Consider the following 19,247-nt stretch of genomic DNA (forward strand, 5'->3'; position numbering starts at 1 on the left):
CCGTTGATGTTATCTTGAGGATGGAAAATTGTACTTATAATAAGGCAAGCGGAGATTTTCTGATAACCTCCCATAGAAATCGGCAAGATTTTACTTGGGGTGAAACCATCTTCGGGCAAGCCGAAGTAGATCGAGGACTCGGCGAGAGATTTGGAGGATTTTACATCGGAACGAGAAGAATTTCCGAATTTTTTTTTTTTTTTTGCAAAAATCGGCAGGTTTTCACACGCAATCCGGGTATGACGTAGAATTTGAGCATAGAGCAGGTGCAGCCTCGTCTCTGCCACCAAATCGCCTTGACGACAGTTCCTTCACAAATGAAATTCCCAGAGCATTCTCTCTCTCTTCGGATACATCACAAATGGCAAATCAAGTTCAATGCAAAGCAACATATACACGAGTGCTTAATGGGGCGACAAATTTCATACAGCAGCGTATTAAACGTCCGAATAAATATCGTTTCTGAGATATAAGAAGGCAAGTGAAGCGGCTCGGGAAGAATGGAACTTAGATAAATTTTAAAATCCTGATTTACTGTGACTTGTATAGTTTGCCTTGTACACAGCAAATAAAATTTATTTCCCTTTGAAGCCGGGCATTTGTCTGTTTTTACGCTGAAGATTCGTTTCAACGGGGCACTGAATCGTACTTTCAAAATCTACATCCAAACGCAAAGAAATCAAACGTTATGGGTCACCTCTACCTGGTAAATAATAAGTCAAACGTCAGGTTGTTTAGACGAAAAGGTTGTGAGAGCGGCTTATCTACACAACGGAGAGCCAACATGTCTGAAACGTGGGTGTAACCCAAAAAGATATTTTGTCAGAGAAAAATTGGTAGGCGTTACTCAAACACAAGATGGCCCTGTTAGATGTTAAGTAACGATTTTTCTGTAATCTAATATTCCTTATCTGAACGGTGACGCAGAAGAATGGTGCTGTCGCTGGTCGCAGATAAGGGGTTACACAAGACTGGTTTCGGAAAGGAAGTAAATAATTTGAATAAGAAAGTTTAGCTCTAAAAATATCGAACTTCGCCTATAAATCTGCGTATAAATCACCGAAAACGAGAGTCAAAAGAACAACTTCGTGTTTTTCAGATGAGTAGTTCGCGATTTTAGTTATGGGTCGCGCCCATTTCAGTTAGCAAAGTTTTATTTATAAAAATATGGCTGTCAGTCGTGAAAGGGGTGATTTACGGTGGGGTATGCACTGATTGTGTGCACCAGACTGAGAAATGAACCCTCACTAAAGGGGTAATAAACAGGGTGCAACGTACGTACCACCGTGGAGATGTTTCAGGGCGGGATGGTAATCTGCGGAATAATAAATAAATGCAAATAGGCCCATGGTCAAAAACGCACCACCGCCGACGTGCAGGGGGCCGAAAGTTCATTTTTTTCCGACATTTTATCATTTTACTCCCCACTTAGTTTTATTTGAGAAAAATTGATTAACTGCGACGCATCGCCTCAGAGGAGCGAGCAACCGAGCCGGACGATTAATTTTTCCTTACTCACATTCTCAATTTGCATCGATAGATATTTTTGCAAATTCTGCCACGAACGGTGAGAGATACGAAAACACTGCACGAGACCCAGAAGTGGGACAAGGCATTCAAATCTGGCAAAAAAACGCACACGTGAAAACCCTGCGAAGCATAAGGAAAAAAGCGAAAATCTCCCACCCTGTATTAGGTGTTTTTTTGCATGTGTCCGCCATTGACATCTCCGAAACGATGGGAGGTACGAGTTCGGTTAAATTACGCAAGAGCTGCCCCTTGTAGAGCTCCTTAAGGAAACCGCCGCAAGGTTGCCACATTTTCGGCGGTTTCCTAGGTACCTGGCAAAATATGAAAGTGGCCACTTCCGCGTGTTTCGCTAAGCATTTCCGAGGCTCAAATTACAAAGTTCCACAACTGTTACTCTTCGCCAAATGACAAATGTTGTCGCAGAGCTTTTAATAACTAAGATCAACATTGTTATTTTAAATGTGGGCTTGAAACTTTTATTTAATATTTCGAAAGCGCTTTTTATTCCTGACAGGCCCATGTATAATTTATTTTTCATTTATTAACGTTTCAACCCGAACAATCCGGACTATTTTTTATTTGCTTTTTTAATCTACTAGGTCGCCCTGGAGCCGATTTTCCAACGAGTTTGACATTTTGCCAATTTGTCAAATAACTTATTTTCGTCTTTTATCGTTTGTGCTCGAGCTGCACCCCTCTCAACAACTAAGCTTCAGCAGTGCAATTCAATAACATTGGACGTGATGGTTGCGGGCCTGCGATGTTTCGCAATGCTACAAACGCTTTGGAAGTATCAGCATTGCACCGAGTGACCAGACCTCCTTCGTCAAAAATCTTCGTCAAGTCGGAAGGGAACTTACGTGAGTGTAATTCTTTTTCCTTAAGAATTTTATTGTGGGAGATCTCTCTGGGTACAAGTTCTGACGTTGCCCCGAAGCATTTCTGGCATTACCGAAACTGTTTTATGGGCTCAGCTCGAAAATAAATTATGAGTCCCAAAACAACTTCATTTAACAAATCAACGAATACCTGCCGAACTTGTTTGAAAATCGTTTTTTAGTGTGTCCTAATACGTAGTGTGGCTCTAAGAAGGCGAAGGAAAAATAGACTCGCGATGAATTATTCAGGTTGAAACGTTAATTGAAGTAAACAAATTATATATGAGTTTATCAGCGATAAAAAGCGCTATCGAAATATTAAATAAAAATCTCTGAGCCGTGTTAAAAACAATGAAGTCGATGACGATTATTTAGTTATTAAAAGCCGCACGGCGACGGTCGATGTGTCGTTTCGTGGAGAGCAAAAACTGTGAAACTTTGCGATCCAAACTTCTTTTCTGCCACAAACAGTTTACGAACCACCAGGGAGATCTGAGCAATTTTCATATTTTCCCAAACACCTAGGGATCCATTGAGAATGTGGCAACCTTGTAGCGATGCGCTTAACGAACTATCCGACTTTTGTCTAATTTAACGGAAGCTGCAACTCTCACCGTTTCGGAGATAGCAAATTATAAGCTCCCCCCCCCACACACAAAAAAAAGCACTGTACATCGACGATGGTGCGTTTTTGATCAAGCATCTATAAACATTTTTTCAATTTCTTTGCTCGACGCCTTCGCCCCCAATAACACGTCCACGATGATATGTTAGACCCCGTGTAGGAGCGAATTCTTTTTGTGTCAGAGATCGTTCGAGATTAGCCGTATTCCTAATAATCTTAACCTCGATTTGCCTCCTGAATAAAAAATAATAAGTGAGGCTGTGGCCCCCGGAATAAACTTCTGTAAAAGCTTTTCAATGTTTAACGGACTTGCCGAGTGTATATGAAAATTAACGGCCCGGGAGCGTGCACGAAGATAAAGCGTAATTACCGTCGTGTCGTTTACACTTGTTATTTGAAATTAAAAATGCTTTATTTCCTGATATGCATCTTTTTCTGACGGTTTTATGCCCCCCCGGTTGTCGCCCCCGCAACCCGGACGGCGCTTTACTTTCGGCCGTCGCCTGAGCCCCCGCGAGCCCCGAAGGCAGCTGCCCGTCACATTTCAATCCTCCGTGTACCCTAGAACGAGTAATTACACCAATAAAAAACCAACGCACGTGTTCACTACTGCCATATATCGGCAAAAAGTGGCAACGACGCGCGTTTTCGACCATAATCGTAGTGGTAAATGTTAATTACTTTTTACCGAGTTGGTGTTTGAGTGGTCACTCGCCGACAAGATCCCCATTTGGAGAAAATATGTCAAAATCGAAAAAAATGCCCACCGGTCAGAGCTAATTGAGCATTTGTATGGCCGTGGCCGGTTTACGGCTCCGCCATGGGCGTACAAGAAATATTTGATTGAATTGGCTCTTCTGGAAAAATTATCCCTTGTAGTCATGTGAGCTAACTGTATAAATTTTTATAGAGCCCCAGACAGAGATAAGAAGAGAACGAAACGATGTGTATATGCGGGTCGCGTACACAAGCTGCGAGCTGAGGGGGGGGAGGAGGGGTGCGACAGCATGGCGGCCGCCGTCACATACTTCATTCTTTGCGCTCTTTCAGCACATTTTAAAATGTATCATCCCCCGATAAAATTACAATAAGATATGTGCGTTCATACATCGCGCATTTTTATGAACAACACAAACAAAGACCACGGAGTTTGTGTCTGCGGGGGGTTGTAACTCTTTTTCGTCTTTTCCAGCTGCATTTTCCATGAGGAGCTTAAAAAGGTATTAGAGACTCGAGGCGGTCGCCATAAAAATGTCCGCCGACGATAAAATGCGCATAGAGCTTTGTCAGTTGGGAAATTGTTTGCGCACCCTTAAGTTTTTCTTTGAGTTTGTCATTAGTTGCCTTTGAAAGTTTAAGATTTACACCGGATGACACACTCCAAAACCTCGACAAAAACGGCGTTTTCTCCGCTTTCTGTGCATTTCGACTGTGTCGCCTCCCACCGTCACCACAAGCGTTGTTCTCCATTTCCCACGGCCTCGTCTCCAATTGCCACGAAGAGGATTTTCGGGAGGTCCCCCTACAGCATTTTCCTATGTAATTCGGAGAATGCCATTGCGACTCAGAAATCCCCATTCGAATGGCACGACAGTCACGGGCGGAGCGGAGAGTATTTTGACGTTGTTGGGCGATTTTTACAAAAAAAAAAAAAAAAAAAAAATCGCAACTGCTCTTTTGTATGTTTCGCATGTGACAAGTGACAAATTAATAATTTTGATTACTAAATAATTAACACAGACAACTGAGTGAACTAGAATTGAAGAACGCGAAAAGCTCCAGAACAGACCAAATTGAGACAATAACAAAATCAGTAAAGTGATCAAATAAGTTACGATTAAGAAAAACATTGGATTGCTTCTAGTCCCGTGGGCGTGGAACTCGCCAAATTTTATATCAACGTCGACTTGTCCCCCTCCCCTCCCGCCCCTCATTAAGGGCCACCTTTAGCCCTTTTCTCGACGAAACAACGCGATCCCTAATTTATTTTCGAGATGGTCCCAATAATGTTCCATTAGACGTAGACGAGTGCAGCCCGGTGACTGTGGAGGTGTTGTTAATTATTTTGCGGTATTCTACGAGATCCAAAGTGTGGGGTTGAAGGGCTGCGTGTTCGAGATCGATATCTTGGCTAAACGTAAAGTCGTCCCCGGTCCCCATTTTGAGGTGCAGCACCGCGGAGATGGGCTTTTGAAGTATTTATATACACTGTTTGGCCCACTGATCCACCTATAAAATCAAGCGATCCTTCTCCTGAAGCGCTCGCACGGCCCCATACCTTCACCAGACCTCCCCCGTGCTTTACGCTTGATCGCGAAATTTCCTTATTAAATTCCATGCACTTCTTCCTCCATACTTTAGAATTACTTTTATCATCAAAAGTTTCCTCTCATTTGTGAAAACCACCCTGTGCCGATACGTTTTGGGGGTTGTAGCGAACTCTGGACGCTTTGCCGCGGTACCCCTCGTTCCGTAAAAAATTTCTAGTAGCACTGGCTGAGACTTCCTTACGGTCGGATCGATTTCCTGGTCGAAATATATAAAATTGATGGGTAAACGTGGAGGTGGTGGTATTGGGGGAGTTGGGGCTGCTTCGCAGGGTTTGACGGGGATCCATAAGCAAAAATCGACGGTACTCTGGATCTGGGAAAATATCCTGGAAAATCACGTGCTGTGCCGGGCAGAAGGTAATATGAGCCGTCGGTGGTCGTTCCAAGGCGACAGCGACCCGAAGCACACCTCCAAACGAATTCGAGAGCGGTTAACCGCACGTAACGTTGATGTGATGGCCTGGCCGGCTCAAAGCCCCGATCTGAACCCCATAGAGACCCTTTGGGATGAAATTGGCAGAAAAATTCGTGGGAAAAGAATAGCAAAGATGGCGGATTCGTTCAAAGCATGTGTGTAAAAAATTGTTGAAGGTTATGAAAAACAGATGTTGGGGAGTAATTAATACTAAATACCAAATAAAAGATTTCATTGTTGGAGGAAATGTGCAACAACTTTTCGTTGCTTTGTGCATATGTTTTAGTTTTTTTTTTAATTTACAGTTCGAAGACATTTCACAAATAAACCCCCACGTGCATTTACATATTTTTAATCTCAATTAATAATCGATGTGACGGATCGCGTCAAATTCATGTTGTAGAAGAAAGTCGAATTTGAAAAGTTGCTCTACAGACGAGGCGACAGCGTACATGGACGGAAATTAACCAGCTGCGGTCTTATTAAACGCCCCCCCTCGGCAAAGGCTCCCTCGGCCGTACCTTACGGCCCAGGGAATATATTTTTCAGGGAAAGATGGAAGCCAGCACGGAACAAATTGAAAAACGTTATTATAAATGCCACCGCAATAAAAATGTAAAACAAAACCATATTTCAAAATAACGCGCACCCCATTTGCGAGGATTAGCATTTTAAAACCAGACACCTTGGGCTTTAAGGAGCTATATGCGTTTTGGGGAACGAGGCCACATCAAAGGCAGGGCCGCACTCATCAACCCGCATCGTTCCGGCCCCTCGATCAGAATTTCCTTTTGTCGCGGCCTGGAGTTTTCCCTCGCGACACCCGAATCGGGGGCCGGATTTTCACGGGTTCGGCCCTTGTTAAGGCGGAAAGCGAGTGACCTAAGCCGGAACCAACGCGGGATAACCTATCCGCTTGACGCGACACTCCGATTGTCAGGATCACCTTCCTAAGACAATACACCATGTAGTGTTTTTCATTTTCTTTATATTACCCCTGATAGTCGTAAAGGCATTTGCCATGACCGAACTTTTATACTAGTTTAGATTGTGACTGGTGTAAGTTATTTGTTGACAGGGGCGTATCCTAGCCGGGCTCGCAGTCGCGACCAAAAAAAAAAACAAAAAAAATTGGAGCTGATTGTTCGTCGATTCTCCAGCGGGCGGCTGGGGGGTCGGGGAGGGGGATGAAGATTTCTCGGTTACTTAATTGACCGAGGGAGATTTGAGCCGACACGTCTCCACCACTGTCATCTCTCGCGCTCAATATGACGGCCATCGCTCTACTTTTTCAAAGTGAGACAATTTCTTTGTTTCCTATGGTCGGAATGCCACAACTGATTGAGAAGGGAATTGGGGACCGACCGTTCTTCTTCCCGGGCTCCCGATAGACTCGCTACTTTAATTGACGATATTTATTTCTTTATTGCACCAACTTGTTAAAGTTTTTCTAATTCTATGCTCCCTCTTTTTCTGCTGGAGACCTCTTATGTACGTACTGACAATGATTTATAACAGGCAAAGAACTGGCTAATTGCGGTGGTACGTACGCATCAGCGGAGCAGATTTTTTCAGTTGGTGCCATTGACACTTCTTCATGTGGTTGCTTGACACGGCTTAAGGCGCCGGTTATGGCAACGAGCACATTCGGGAATTCGGGCCCAACTGCGACCCAAATGTTCGGTTTCATAACCATTAACGGCGAGCAACGAAAACATACTGCAGCCATTTTGTTGAAGTAAATTGATCCCTACTATCTCTCGTTACGGCCTATTCTTAGGGATCTGGTCCTCGAGCTATTCAAAACAGAAAACATACTGATTTAACTCCCGATGAAGGTCTGTATAAATATAGTACCCTTATTTAGGGGAAGAAACGCTAATCCCTCAACCATGGAAATCTACCCGATGAATGGAACTGTTGTACAGAATGAAATGCAGAGACAACGAGTCATTATTTCAGCTCCAAAAATAATTGTCAGAAGGTATTTTTGTCTTCTACAGGGTGTCCCAGAAACCTTGGCACGCAGCGCGCTGGCCGATGAGAAAACAGAGGGGTCCAGCTAAATGTGCCTCACAAAAAAAGTTCCTCTTGTCCATTCTACGGGACGTTGACATGTGTTTCTATTGCGTAAATTGACGATGAATGGCCCAATTTTTGCCCTATCGGACTGAAACCGCCCCTGCGAGTGTTCCTGGGTACGCCACATACAGCGTGTGCACAAAATACGGAATAAATTCGCTTTTTGTCGGTTCGGAATTAGAATGACAAAAAGTGCCCGGACACGTTGGCTTTAGATGACAATTCCACGTGCTGCGATTGGATGATGTTGGCCTTGACGTCACGACTGTTTCAGCTGTGGCGGCAGTGTTACTTTTAATTAACGGTAAATGCGTTTTTGAAAATTAATCAGAAAATCTGTTATGCGACATAGAAAAAAAGTACGCGAAAAGCGTGCGACTTCGCGTAAAATCATCAAAAACGGGGTTATCGTTGAAGAAAATCAACACTGACGTCATATCCACAACGGTGATGACGTCACGGCTAATATTATCCAACCAAAACATGTGGAATCGAAAACTGAAGCCGACGTGTCTAAGCATTTTTTATTACGTTCATTTCCGAGCGAGAAAATGAATTTATTCCACACGTACATCCTGTATATTCCTTTACAGTCGCCATTCCAATCCACTTGGTAGGTGGCACCACCTGTGCCTTACCGACATACGAAAAGTCAGGATTCCCACTATTAGCCCTTTTTCGCCGCCGGGATCAGCGTAATAGCACACAGGGCGTTGGCACATTACTGGGCGCGGCCCCTTTTGCTGTATATAGGTAATTAATTGTGGCATTATCACGTGGAATTCCTTACATTCGAGAGTGACGCTTTCAAATAGACCGAAGCAGGTCGCTTCGCCGGTCCATCGGACGGTGTCCTTCACTGTGAACACCCCCCGGGAGACTCGTGAAGTGGCTGAAAGAGACTCGTGGTTAGGGCCACAAAGCTTCGAGCCCGTGAAGAGAGTTGTGTGCAGGGCCCGTTCCCAGTTTGCAGAAAAAACGATAATATTTTAATGCTCCGGAGATTGGAAACGGGCAATTTTCGTGTGTCACACGCATTTGTTGCATTGTTTCTGGGACACCCTGTTTCCTCTGTAATTCGGTTGCAATTTAAACAGTCATCTTGGCAATTCCCGGCGATCCATAACCCGGACATTTCTAGATTCGTCTGCAAAATTTATATGGGCCAAAATTTGCTGAGTACTTACCCAGTTGAAATTGATAGTAAGTATAAATCAGCGGTCAGGATATCGCTCTGTAAAAATTATGTGCAAAGTTTGCGGACTCCTTTTGCAGCCAGGACAAATTGGTTTTTATAATTTGTTGAGTTACGTTTATTATCCTCCAGTTTGGCATGTTTGCGGAGTCCGCAGCGATACCTTACGGCATACGCCCGAACGGGAAACTGCGTGCAAGTACCCCATACCCCATCCGTCAGCTAGATTCTGGATACACACTATCTATCCAGCACATCTGGCCCTCACAAATAATTTTTGATTTACGGCCTTATCTACCTGGCCACGCACCCTCAAACTATGGCCGCTTGTAAAAAACGATAGCAGCTTTTTCTGGTGATATATTAGTCCGAAACACGTTATATGATATAAAATACTTTTCGTGTAATTGGCCTGGGGCCGGAATGGGTTTGTCAAAATTGTTACGTAAGCTCAGGAATTCAAATTTGTTGCCTACTGAAAGTGTTGTAAATCAAACACTATGTAGGAACAAGAAATTCTCAGTTAAATTAACAAAAAAAGAGAGAAAGAGAGAGAGAGAGAGTGAGAGAAAGAGAGTGAGAGAAAGAGAGAGAGAAAGAGAGAGAGAGTGAGAGAAAGAGAGAGAGAGAGAAAGAGAGAGAGAGAGGAGAGGAAACTTAAAACTTGTGGGTATTTGTCTTAATCTTTTTGGGTTGGCTCCTCAAGACGTAGCGGCCATAAATCAAGATTTAAAATATACGCGCAGTGTTCCACGTCAAAAGCAGACTTAGATTTACCACCAGACTTTTTCTGAATAAATTATAATATTAAATAAATATTCCTTTTGCCTTCCAGGGCTATTAATCATTTTATTGTAATGCACTTCTCGCAGATTATTTATGGGGCTTTTACACAATTAGTTCCATATTTTCTTCGGATTTTGATATTCTTATTAGGTCCGGCAATGCGACTCGGTAACAGATGCGTTACCTTTTTTGGTGTTTTGCCCTAATGGACACCGCACTTCTTAATTAGGTCCATCCGTAATCGGGCGGACGGTACACACGGAGGGTCCGCGAACGCCCAACGGGCGGGCGCACGGTGGACGCCCGACGATGTGAACTGATTCGGCTCCGAGCGTTGTTCACATCGTCGAAATGTTCACAACAGTGATTTGAATAATAAACGATTCGTCGAGGAAGCGCTTAACGAACGGGCAGTCAGTCAAGGCGAAACGCGTACACCTTAATGTTCGCCGTTTAATGGGAACCATTTGAAAATCCTCACTTAAACCTTACTGGTAACCACTGAAAACTGATTGGATAATCTAAATTAGGAACGATCTCAAATTCGACAAATATATTTTGTTAATTATTAATTGACGAATCGGCGACTTAAATTAAATCACTCGCATAATCGAAGCGAAGCTCATGTACACGGTGGTGGCCAAAAGTAGATGGACGAACAGAATGTTTCAATTAAATCGTGCGTGTGTTAATTGTTCTGTTTCCTATGAACGTACGTTAATTGTCGGAAAACACGTTATAAGAAATAATAAACAAATGGTGATAAAGTTGCTTTGACGTCAATAGAAAAATAAATCTTTGGGATTCGCCCGGTCAAAAGTAGATTTAAAAAAAGAAAAGACGATTTAAAACTGAAAAAAAAACGGAACAATTTCCTTCAAATTATGCCAAAAATCAATTGGGACCTTTGCCACGGCGCTAATACTTACTAAATACCTATTATCGCCAATGACGTCGACGAGGCATTCATTCAAATCAATTTGTTTAATATTGCTGCATCAATGTTTTGCCCCTTTTCTCGTATTTCGGTGAACAGTTCATCGTAATTTGAAGAATTTTCATCTCTCAATCACTGGCCGACAATTTGCCACAGGTTTTCCATGGGATTCAGATCGGGAGCCTGGGGAGGCCACTGCAAAATCGACACTTTACCTTTTTTACAAAATTCTTTAAGAAATCGTTTAACTATCTTTTAGGAATGCTCGCGGTCGAAAAAGGAATCTTAAGGATAAATTGTCTTAAGGTAAATTCTTGAAGAATATCTCTGTACGCGACTCTGTTCATGATTCCATGTAGTGGTGTGCCAATACCATAACCGCTGAAACATCCCCACATCAATGCCGATCTTTCTCCATGCTTATCCGTGGATCTGGTACATTTAGGGTTTGATCGCCGACGAGTGGAAGGTATTGAGTACCATACGAATGGAACAAGTTGAACTTGGATTCATCGCTCCAGCAAACTCGCTCCCAATCCTGTTTGAGCCAATGAGTATGTTTTTCTTACTGAAAAGTGTGTTTTGCTTTTGCTGGCCTACGTGCAAACAATTTCTCTTCAACTTATCTTCGTCTGACAGTCCTTGAAGACACAGAAACTCCCAAAACTTCCAGCCCAGATCGAATTTTCTCAGAACACACGAATGAATTTTTCGAATGAACAATCTTCTTTGTTTGGCTTCTTTGATGTTTCAGCCTTAAGTTTCGGGCTAGTTGGTCCAGTTCCTCGACATCTTGTTATTACAGCCCAAATAGTACCTTTTTTAAAATCGAACCTGCGGACATTTTACGCTCTCCATTCACCCTCATTAAAAGCTTCAACAATTCGACCTTTTTAACATTTTTACCCTACGAGGCATGTTGTAGACTATAAACCAAATGCAAATTGCACTAATGTTTTTCTGAAATCTTAAGAATTAAAAGTAAATTCAACTGTTTTTACCACGTTCACCTACTTTTGACCATGTGAATCCCAAAGATTTATTCTATTATTGACAATAAAGTAACTTTTTCAACGTTTCTTTATTATTTATTATAATACGTTTTGGGACAATTAACGCACGCGTGATTTAATTAAAAAATTCTGTTTATTTATCTACCTTCGGCCACTGCTGTAAATTATAAAAAAATATAGATAACAAATGTGAAAATAAACTTAACAGGCAGTAGCCAAACCTTTATTAACGCGTTTTTTAGCCTGTTAGACACCGAGCAAACCAATTTTTCGGCAAAATTCGGTTCAATATTGCTCCATTCTGTCTGAACTACTTGTTTCAGCTGTTCTTTGGTAGAAATAATATGTTTCCTGATTGTCCTCGTTAAATGAGCCCATAAATTTTCAATCGCATTCAAGTCCGGACTTTGTGGAACAGTATCTATCACTTTTGGGCAGTTCCAGAGTGACCATGTTCGAACTTCGCGGGCTTCATGCTTCGAGTCACTATCTTGACAAAATATAAATCTGCTTTCCAAATGGCCCTTTGTTTCAAATTTTATTTTAAAATGTTCCGATACATGTCTTGATTCATAATTCCCTCGATGAAGTGCAGTTTTCCGGGTCCCGCTGCAGATACACAGCCCCAGACATGCACAGAACCACCACTGTGTTTAACAGTGGCGCGTAATTTTTTTTCTTCAAGTAATTCGTTAGATTTTCGCCGTACTCGGTGTTGCCAATTCGAACCAAAATATATTAAACTTGAACTCGTCTGTGAAAATAACGTTTTTCCAATAATTAAAATCCGTTCCGCCATAATTTTCCGCTAAGCGACACGTTTGGTTTTATTCGCTTTGCTAATCCATGGTTTTCTACGAGCTACTCCTCTGTGAAAATAATGTTTTTTTAATAAATTTCGAACTCTTTGAGGATTTACTTTCTTTTTTATAAAGGTTTCAACTTGATCAGTAAGTTAAGGGGCTGAAATTTTCGGGTCTTCTTCAACTTTTCGTAAAATTAGAAACCGTTCATCGTAAGTAAACTTTTTCTCTCGGGCTTTCCCTTACTTTGTTTAATACCCTGTTTTTTTTTTACTGATTAATGATGCTTTGAACTGTAGCAAAACTTCCATTGACAATCGAGTCTATAAGATTTTCCTTTTTGGAAATGGTGGATCACTAATTTACGTTCATTTTGACCTCGATTTTGACAAAAAATCCGTTTATCGTCGAATTTTAGCTGCAAAAAAGTGTTCATTTTGAAATGATGTGAAGTTTCTGTAGTTGCTGTTGTCCCGAAAAACGCCTTATTTCATTGAAAAAATGGAAAAACAGATAAAAGTATAAAGGTGTATGAGTTTCACTTTGACTGATTGCATGTAGATGCAGTGTGCCCCAGGATAGGTGCGACGAGAGGAAAAAAAATTTGAACTTTTTAATCACGTTTGGGATTTGAGTCTTGTTTGCTCCAAAACTGTCGTATAAAAAAATGACTTGATTTCATGTTATATAGAGTGTTTTACAAACACTTTTGTAAAAATCATCACCAATAAACTCTATTTATTAAGAGACGAAGAAATTCGATAAAAAAAAAAGTGATTTACAATGCGATTTTACACCTCCGCAACAAACTTCAGGAATATAAAAGTATCTTAAAAAAAATTTGCATTGAAGTAAATTGAATTGCTCGAGATGGACTAATCGAATGGCCGCCGTGATCTCCAGACCTTTCACCGTTCGATTTTTTTTACGGGGTCGACTCAAATAATTAGTTTAGGCCGAACCACTTCCTAGTGATGCAGCAATATTTCAGCGAAGAATTGAATATGATGTGAACTCTCTAATGTTGGAAGATATTCATAACTGTTTTAAAGAATCCAGGCGAAGGATCGAAAGGTATGCGGATATGGGTAGTGATTACATCGAATAAATTATCATTGCAAAATGGTTAACCTATTGCTAATTAGTTTGTTTATCACTTTGATGTGTTAAATTTACTATTTATTTTTTTATTAATGTTTACGTGATGTTTGTTGTATGACTCAAAATAAAATATTTGTTTGCGAAAAATACTTTCATATACTTGAGATTTGGTATGCAGATGTAAGATTGCATTCTCAACAATCTTTTTTAGTCGAATTTTTCCGCATCTCGAATAAAAAAAATAAAGACACTTTATTGATCATGATTTTTACGAACTTCTTTCCAAAACACCCTGTATAGCACAGAATATTTTTTTGCATACTATAGTTTTACAACAAGCAGGACTCAATTCCCAAACGTAGTTAAAACTAGTTATTTCACGTTATTCCACAGTGTTATCGATTTTGCTAATCTTTTCAAAAGCAATAAATCACTACACATGGATTACATATATCTGCGTTGTAGGGAGGAAATAGAGCTTCAAGGAACCGAATTCAAAGAATTCGATAATCTAACAAGTGCGAAAGAATTTAAAATTTAATTTCTCGGCAACGAATATTGACTTTCTATCAGGCTACAAAAGATGGGCCACATCGACGCGCCACCGAGTGGCACCACTCGGTTGTAAGTCAGCGATTTCGTCCTGCTTCCTAGTCGCGTCACGGAACCGTTCGTATGGAAGGGAATAAAAGAAACAAAAGGATTCATGCACAGTGGCAAAGGAGCCTTAGGCGAGGGTGGAATGGATTTTGCAGAAGAAATTTTAAATGGAAAACACCAGCATCTCCATGGCCATATCTCAAAGTTATGCATCGAAAAATATTATTACCACATTCAGTGTTATTCCACAATCGAGAGGGTTCAGCGTTGGGCAGGGAGGAGGTCGCCAGATTGTTCGCTCTTTAATTCGCATAGTTTTTACACGAAATTTCTCCTGTTTCTTGCAATTTTCCCGCAAGCAGGTTTCCACGTTACACGGAGTCTCTCCGGCTTGAAAATCCCGAGACAAAAACATGACTGATTAGCAAATTTGGACCATAAATAACGAGGGTCCACGGGACCGTGAGCTTTGCGGAAACTTTTTGCGCTTGGCATCTATTTTGCAAAGCTTGTTAACCGGCAGATTAGCAGCAGGCGAGCGAATTTCATCAAATCCCAATGAGATCCTCTACTTTCCAGCGGTTCCAGGCGGCAGCTCCAGGATAAATTGGGGGATTGGACGGGCTTAGGTTGAGTAATGCTGCGTCGAGCCGCTTTTCCCGCCCGATATATCTGCCAGGAAGCTTCCATCCTATATTTAATTCTGGATTGCGTCCGCGGATTTGATGCATTATTATACCGCCATGCAATCCCCCGAGAAATATGGATCGCCCGTGGATTATTAATGGTTTATCGAAGTGGTTTGGATGCGGCCAAGTAACAGTAACAGCAATATTCACCAGGATCATTTCTGATGGGCGGCAACGCCGCGATCCTCTTTTGCCACGTCGGGGAGAAGCTCATTGGCGCGAGACGCTGGCAGTTATTAAAACAACGTTGCCGCGCCTCGAACCATTCTTTGTCCATCGACATTTCTAACTCTCACGGCCGGACGCACAATCTAGAAAATGATCGTGTCCCGCTGGCTGGACCGCAGCCTCATGTTATTATTGTCGGTTTCTGCGAAAGACAATTTATTTGTCATTGTTGAAACCATATACCGACAAATTCGTAAATCAGATGGGGCGCGATTAGCATGAAAAGCTCATAAACAAAAAAGTTCTGGAATGTGAATATTCCGATGCCAACCGGAAGACATATTAGATGATATATCCTTAGCGCCTCGCGCCCTAAATCTGGGCAATGCCCTTGTTTGAATGCCTGAATATAATATATTAATTTTTTTAAGGACAGCGGAGGAAACAATATCGCAATATTTCATACCGCAGCTTTGCGCAGCCAGTAAACAAACTTTTGTTTTTGTTTTTAGGGCTATTATCGCGTGGAGGGGGGACTAGAATTGGGGCCGGATCGATCAGCATAAACCCGCCCCTGTAGGATTCAGGTAATAATTCTCGACCGATTCTTCTGATTAAAAGTATAAATTTAAAAGTTCGCCTTTTCCGCTCAAATGTATTACTTCCCTTATTTCACCGGAGATCGATTCTCTTGCCAGGGTAATCCATTTCCAAATGGAGGATATTATTTCTGGTTATTCAGCCCTATTGTCGCAATCAACATCCGGTTTCCGTGTCTCCGATTAAAGGAAGAAGCGTATTTTGTTTATGGGGGCATTGCGGGGGTGGTTCTCAGGAAAGCTCCTCTTCGGTGCGACCAAGTTCGCAACGACGTGTTTTAGTGCAAATTTGCAGGTGTCCGCGTTTTTGCGCGGGGCCGCGAGTAAACTCGACTTGCGAAAATTGCGGTTTCGAAACTGCGATGGTTCCCTCACGTCCGGGGGGGAAAAAAAATCACGCGTCGAGTGGCCAAACAACCCTTTCCCCCATTCGGAGGCAATCTCCCGAAGACAAACAGTATGCAGAGGCAAGCAAAAGAGCCTCAGGCCTCCGCAACTGGGTGGATTCCAATCTTGATCTATTTGTTTTGTGATCTTTGCTGGCGGCAGGGCGATCAGTCCTTTCTTATCGCAGGGCTACACTGCCGAACTCCCGAATTTATGGCCTGAAGGGAATTATACTTGGAGTGGCTCAATTTTCCGCCGCCGTCGGTGGAGTAATGGCGAATTAATGGAAAAACTGTTCTGCATATACGGTTCGCGAGAGAATAAATAGAAATCATCGTAACAGCGGTCAATAAACGTCTAATTTATGTCCGGGTCGGGCAGAGTTTCCATTAGCACTGGCGACCTCACATTGAATTATAAAATTATCTTATTTATGGCATAATGCCGGTGAAAATACGTTTGCCGGACTAAAGTATCGCACGGTGGCGAAATGAATTTACAACAGAGGCTCTTAATAATTCTCAATTATTAAAATTACAATTCGCATTAAAACACATGTTATTGCGCTTTTAATAAACCATACGTTATCGGGCCAGATTATAATTTGTTGTTTAAATTAATTTGCAGTATGCGGACACGGTATTTTATCGTCCCGTGGGATTTCCATAAATCAGACTCTGGATAGTTTCGACTTCTCTCGATATATGTGTATTAATTAAAATCAGCTCAGCGGACGCCTTTTTATGTACCCAGTTTCGTGTTTGAAACTTCTTTTACGATGGTCTTGGTTTGCGTCTTCATTTCGGCACAGGGACGGACTTCCCGCGCGGCTACCTCGAAAGCCCGTCGCCGCATCAACGTCAGACTTCAATGCGATCATTTCTTCTTTTTTTTTTTTCTTTTTTGGCTTTTTATTGTTTACACATAACCACCTTGCCCACGAGATCAAACGTGCAATCTGTGAGGAGGTGCTGCAAGCGGTTTCAATTAACTTCTGATTCTAAATTACTGAGGTCTGGTCAGCTATCTACAAACAGCTGCAGACATTAATTTTCCTGCAGCTCATAATTTTAAATTTATTCGCTCGATTTTTTTGCACCTTTTTCCCAGATCCGTCGAAATAATATCCGCGCCGGCACAGACGATCCGGCAGGTCTGTTGGTGGAGGCTGAACAGTTTCACTTTAGTTTATTTAGTCAGGCTATTTTCCGCTACACCGGTCAGTTCCGGGGTTTTTCAAGGGAAAACTTTTCTAATTGACGACTTGGAAATTGCTCCCAGCGCGCCTTCGGCCTTTGAGAAATGCGAGACGTTCGCGGGGGGAATGTTGGGGAAAGACGTTTTGCAAAGTTCCAGCGACGTATCTCGATCAAATTCTTCAAGAGTGAGACGAAAAAATTTATCTCGCCCGCAAGCTGGAGTCTCGGTTAGTGCCCGCACGCCCCTGGCTGTGTCAAGCCGGGACTTCAATAATTGTTAACGAAACATAAACGAGTTTTCCGAGTTTGACGGCTAAAAACTCACTAAAACTTTCCCAATTGTTGGCCGGGAAATCGCTCCCAGCACGCTTCCGGCGTGGGCCAAACACTTCGGGGGTGCGAAGCTGGCTGCTGAATCCGGCACTGTCCATCATCCTCAATATGGCGGGGCATAATTAACGTAACTAATACTGCAGCGAAGAGATTAATATGCCATAATTTACTGGCGGCGCTCCAGAGCGCTCTGGAGTGGCGAACGCAGAAAACTGAACCAGCAGCTCGCTCCATGATTAACTGACTTCATTTCGTACACAAATTCCACCAAATGCAAATTTAATAAGTAGCTATTTTTCCCCACTTCCTGCTGGAGCACCCTCTCGATGAGGCATCTTTAATGGATAAATTTGGTTTTCGGTGGATTGACGAGAACTTTGAAACAGCTATCCTAGTGGAAACGAACGGGAGCCCATCAGTTTCCAGAATAACACTTCCGGCCATAATGGTACTATAAGTCACGTCGAAGATGTACGTGTTTCCCCCGAAAAATATGATCTAAGAAGCATCTCCGGGGGAGAAATTCAATTACCCGCCCCGATATATATACCTGGGCCAGTACGGGTTTTCATTTTGAGAAACGGGCCTAATCAATCTCGAGGTATGAAGGGTCTGCACGCCATCTTCGAAAATACACCCCGCCGCAAGAATGTTTCGTATAGTGGCCGTCCACGAAATTTGGTTCACATTCTCGGCACACAATTCACGCCGGAAAATGCGCGAAATTTTCGCACGCCGCCATATTTCACGTCCGCCGCGGACATGTAGACATTGCATCATTTGTAAGACGTGAGGCACTGCCTTCGTAAATTTCCGGAGAGACATACCGAGTTAACATGAAATTAAACTACACTTTAAAGAAAGCCAATTAGAAGTGGCAAGAACAGGATTTATCGCCGTGGCAATGGGGTGGCTGTCTCCGGGTGAAGAATTGCCGGTCACATGGGCCTTCGAGGGATGCTCGAGAGGGGGTGAGAGCGGCGCGGGGCGTGGGGACGCCCCAAGTAAGGAAGACAGATGCCTGAATTTAAAATAACGTTCTCAGGTAATTTCAAAGGGGGAGCGAAGCGGCATTATGTGGCTCTTTTGCCGATTAGTTTGCAGTTTGTAAGCTTTCAAATAGTTTCCTAATTAGGCCCGGTTTATTGTCTTAACTGAGGCGAGAATGGGGCCGTCGCCTCTCCGCCGGGCTGTCCGTCATCCGGGACTTCCATATGCATTTTACACATGCATTTTTCACTCAGACTGGCACTGAATAAATCTCCGTTAAAACTCCGCTTATTTTCATTAAATGACAAATACTCGGGTAGTGTGTTCCATCAACATTTCCGCTGCGCAATAATAAATGTGAACGAATTTATGCATTTCGCTCGGACACGTTGAAATATGGTGACGTGGGAAAATTTCTCGCATTTTCCAGCGCTGCTCTGCTGTGGTGAAAATTTGTTGCGGGCGGGAAATTTGTTACGCCTCCGCTCGACTTTATAATTTTGGTAAATTGTGCGACTGATAATGCAACAGGAAATTTGGGATGCGTCTGCATTTTGCCACAGACAAATATGTAGCGAAAACTCAGC

General features: G+C 42.5%; 1 protein-coding gene and 1 long non-coding RNA gene across 5 annotated transcripts in view; one reads left to right on the plus strand and one right to left on the minus strand.

Moving 5' to 3' along the window:
• The window catches only part of LOC136345992 (uncharacterized), a 151,464-nt gene that overhangs the window by 33,053 nt on the left and 99,164 nt on the right, over positions 1 to 19,247 (plus strand). For 2 of the 3 annotated variants that reach the window (XR_010733232.1, XR_010733233.1), the window contains one exon: positions 15,665 to 15,739. The exons of the other annotated variant lie outside the window; for it this stretch is intronic. This is a non-coding gene — a long non-coding RNA (uncharacterized lncRNA). The remainder of the gene's footprint in view (positions 1 to 15,664; positions 15,740 to 19,247) is intronic. 3 annotated transcript variants of the gene reach the window in all.
• Positions 1 to 19,247, minus strand: part of LOC136345991 (homeotic protein ultrabithorax-like) — a 116,463-nt gene that overhangs the window by 5,255 nt on the left and 91,961 nt on the right. The window lies entirely within an intron of this gene.

The sequence above is a fragment of the Euwallacea fornicatus genome, chromosome 21, assembly GCF_040115645.1.
Source record: "Euwallacea fornicatus isolate EFF26 chromosome 21, ASM4011564v1, whole genome shotgun sequence".
Lineage (NCBI taxonomy): Eukaryota > Metazoa > Arthropoda > Insecta > Coleoptera > Curculionidae > Euwallacea > Euwallacea fornicatus.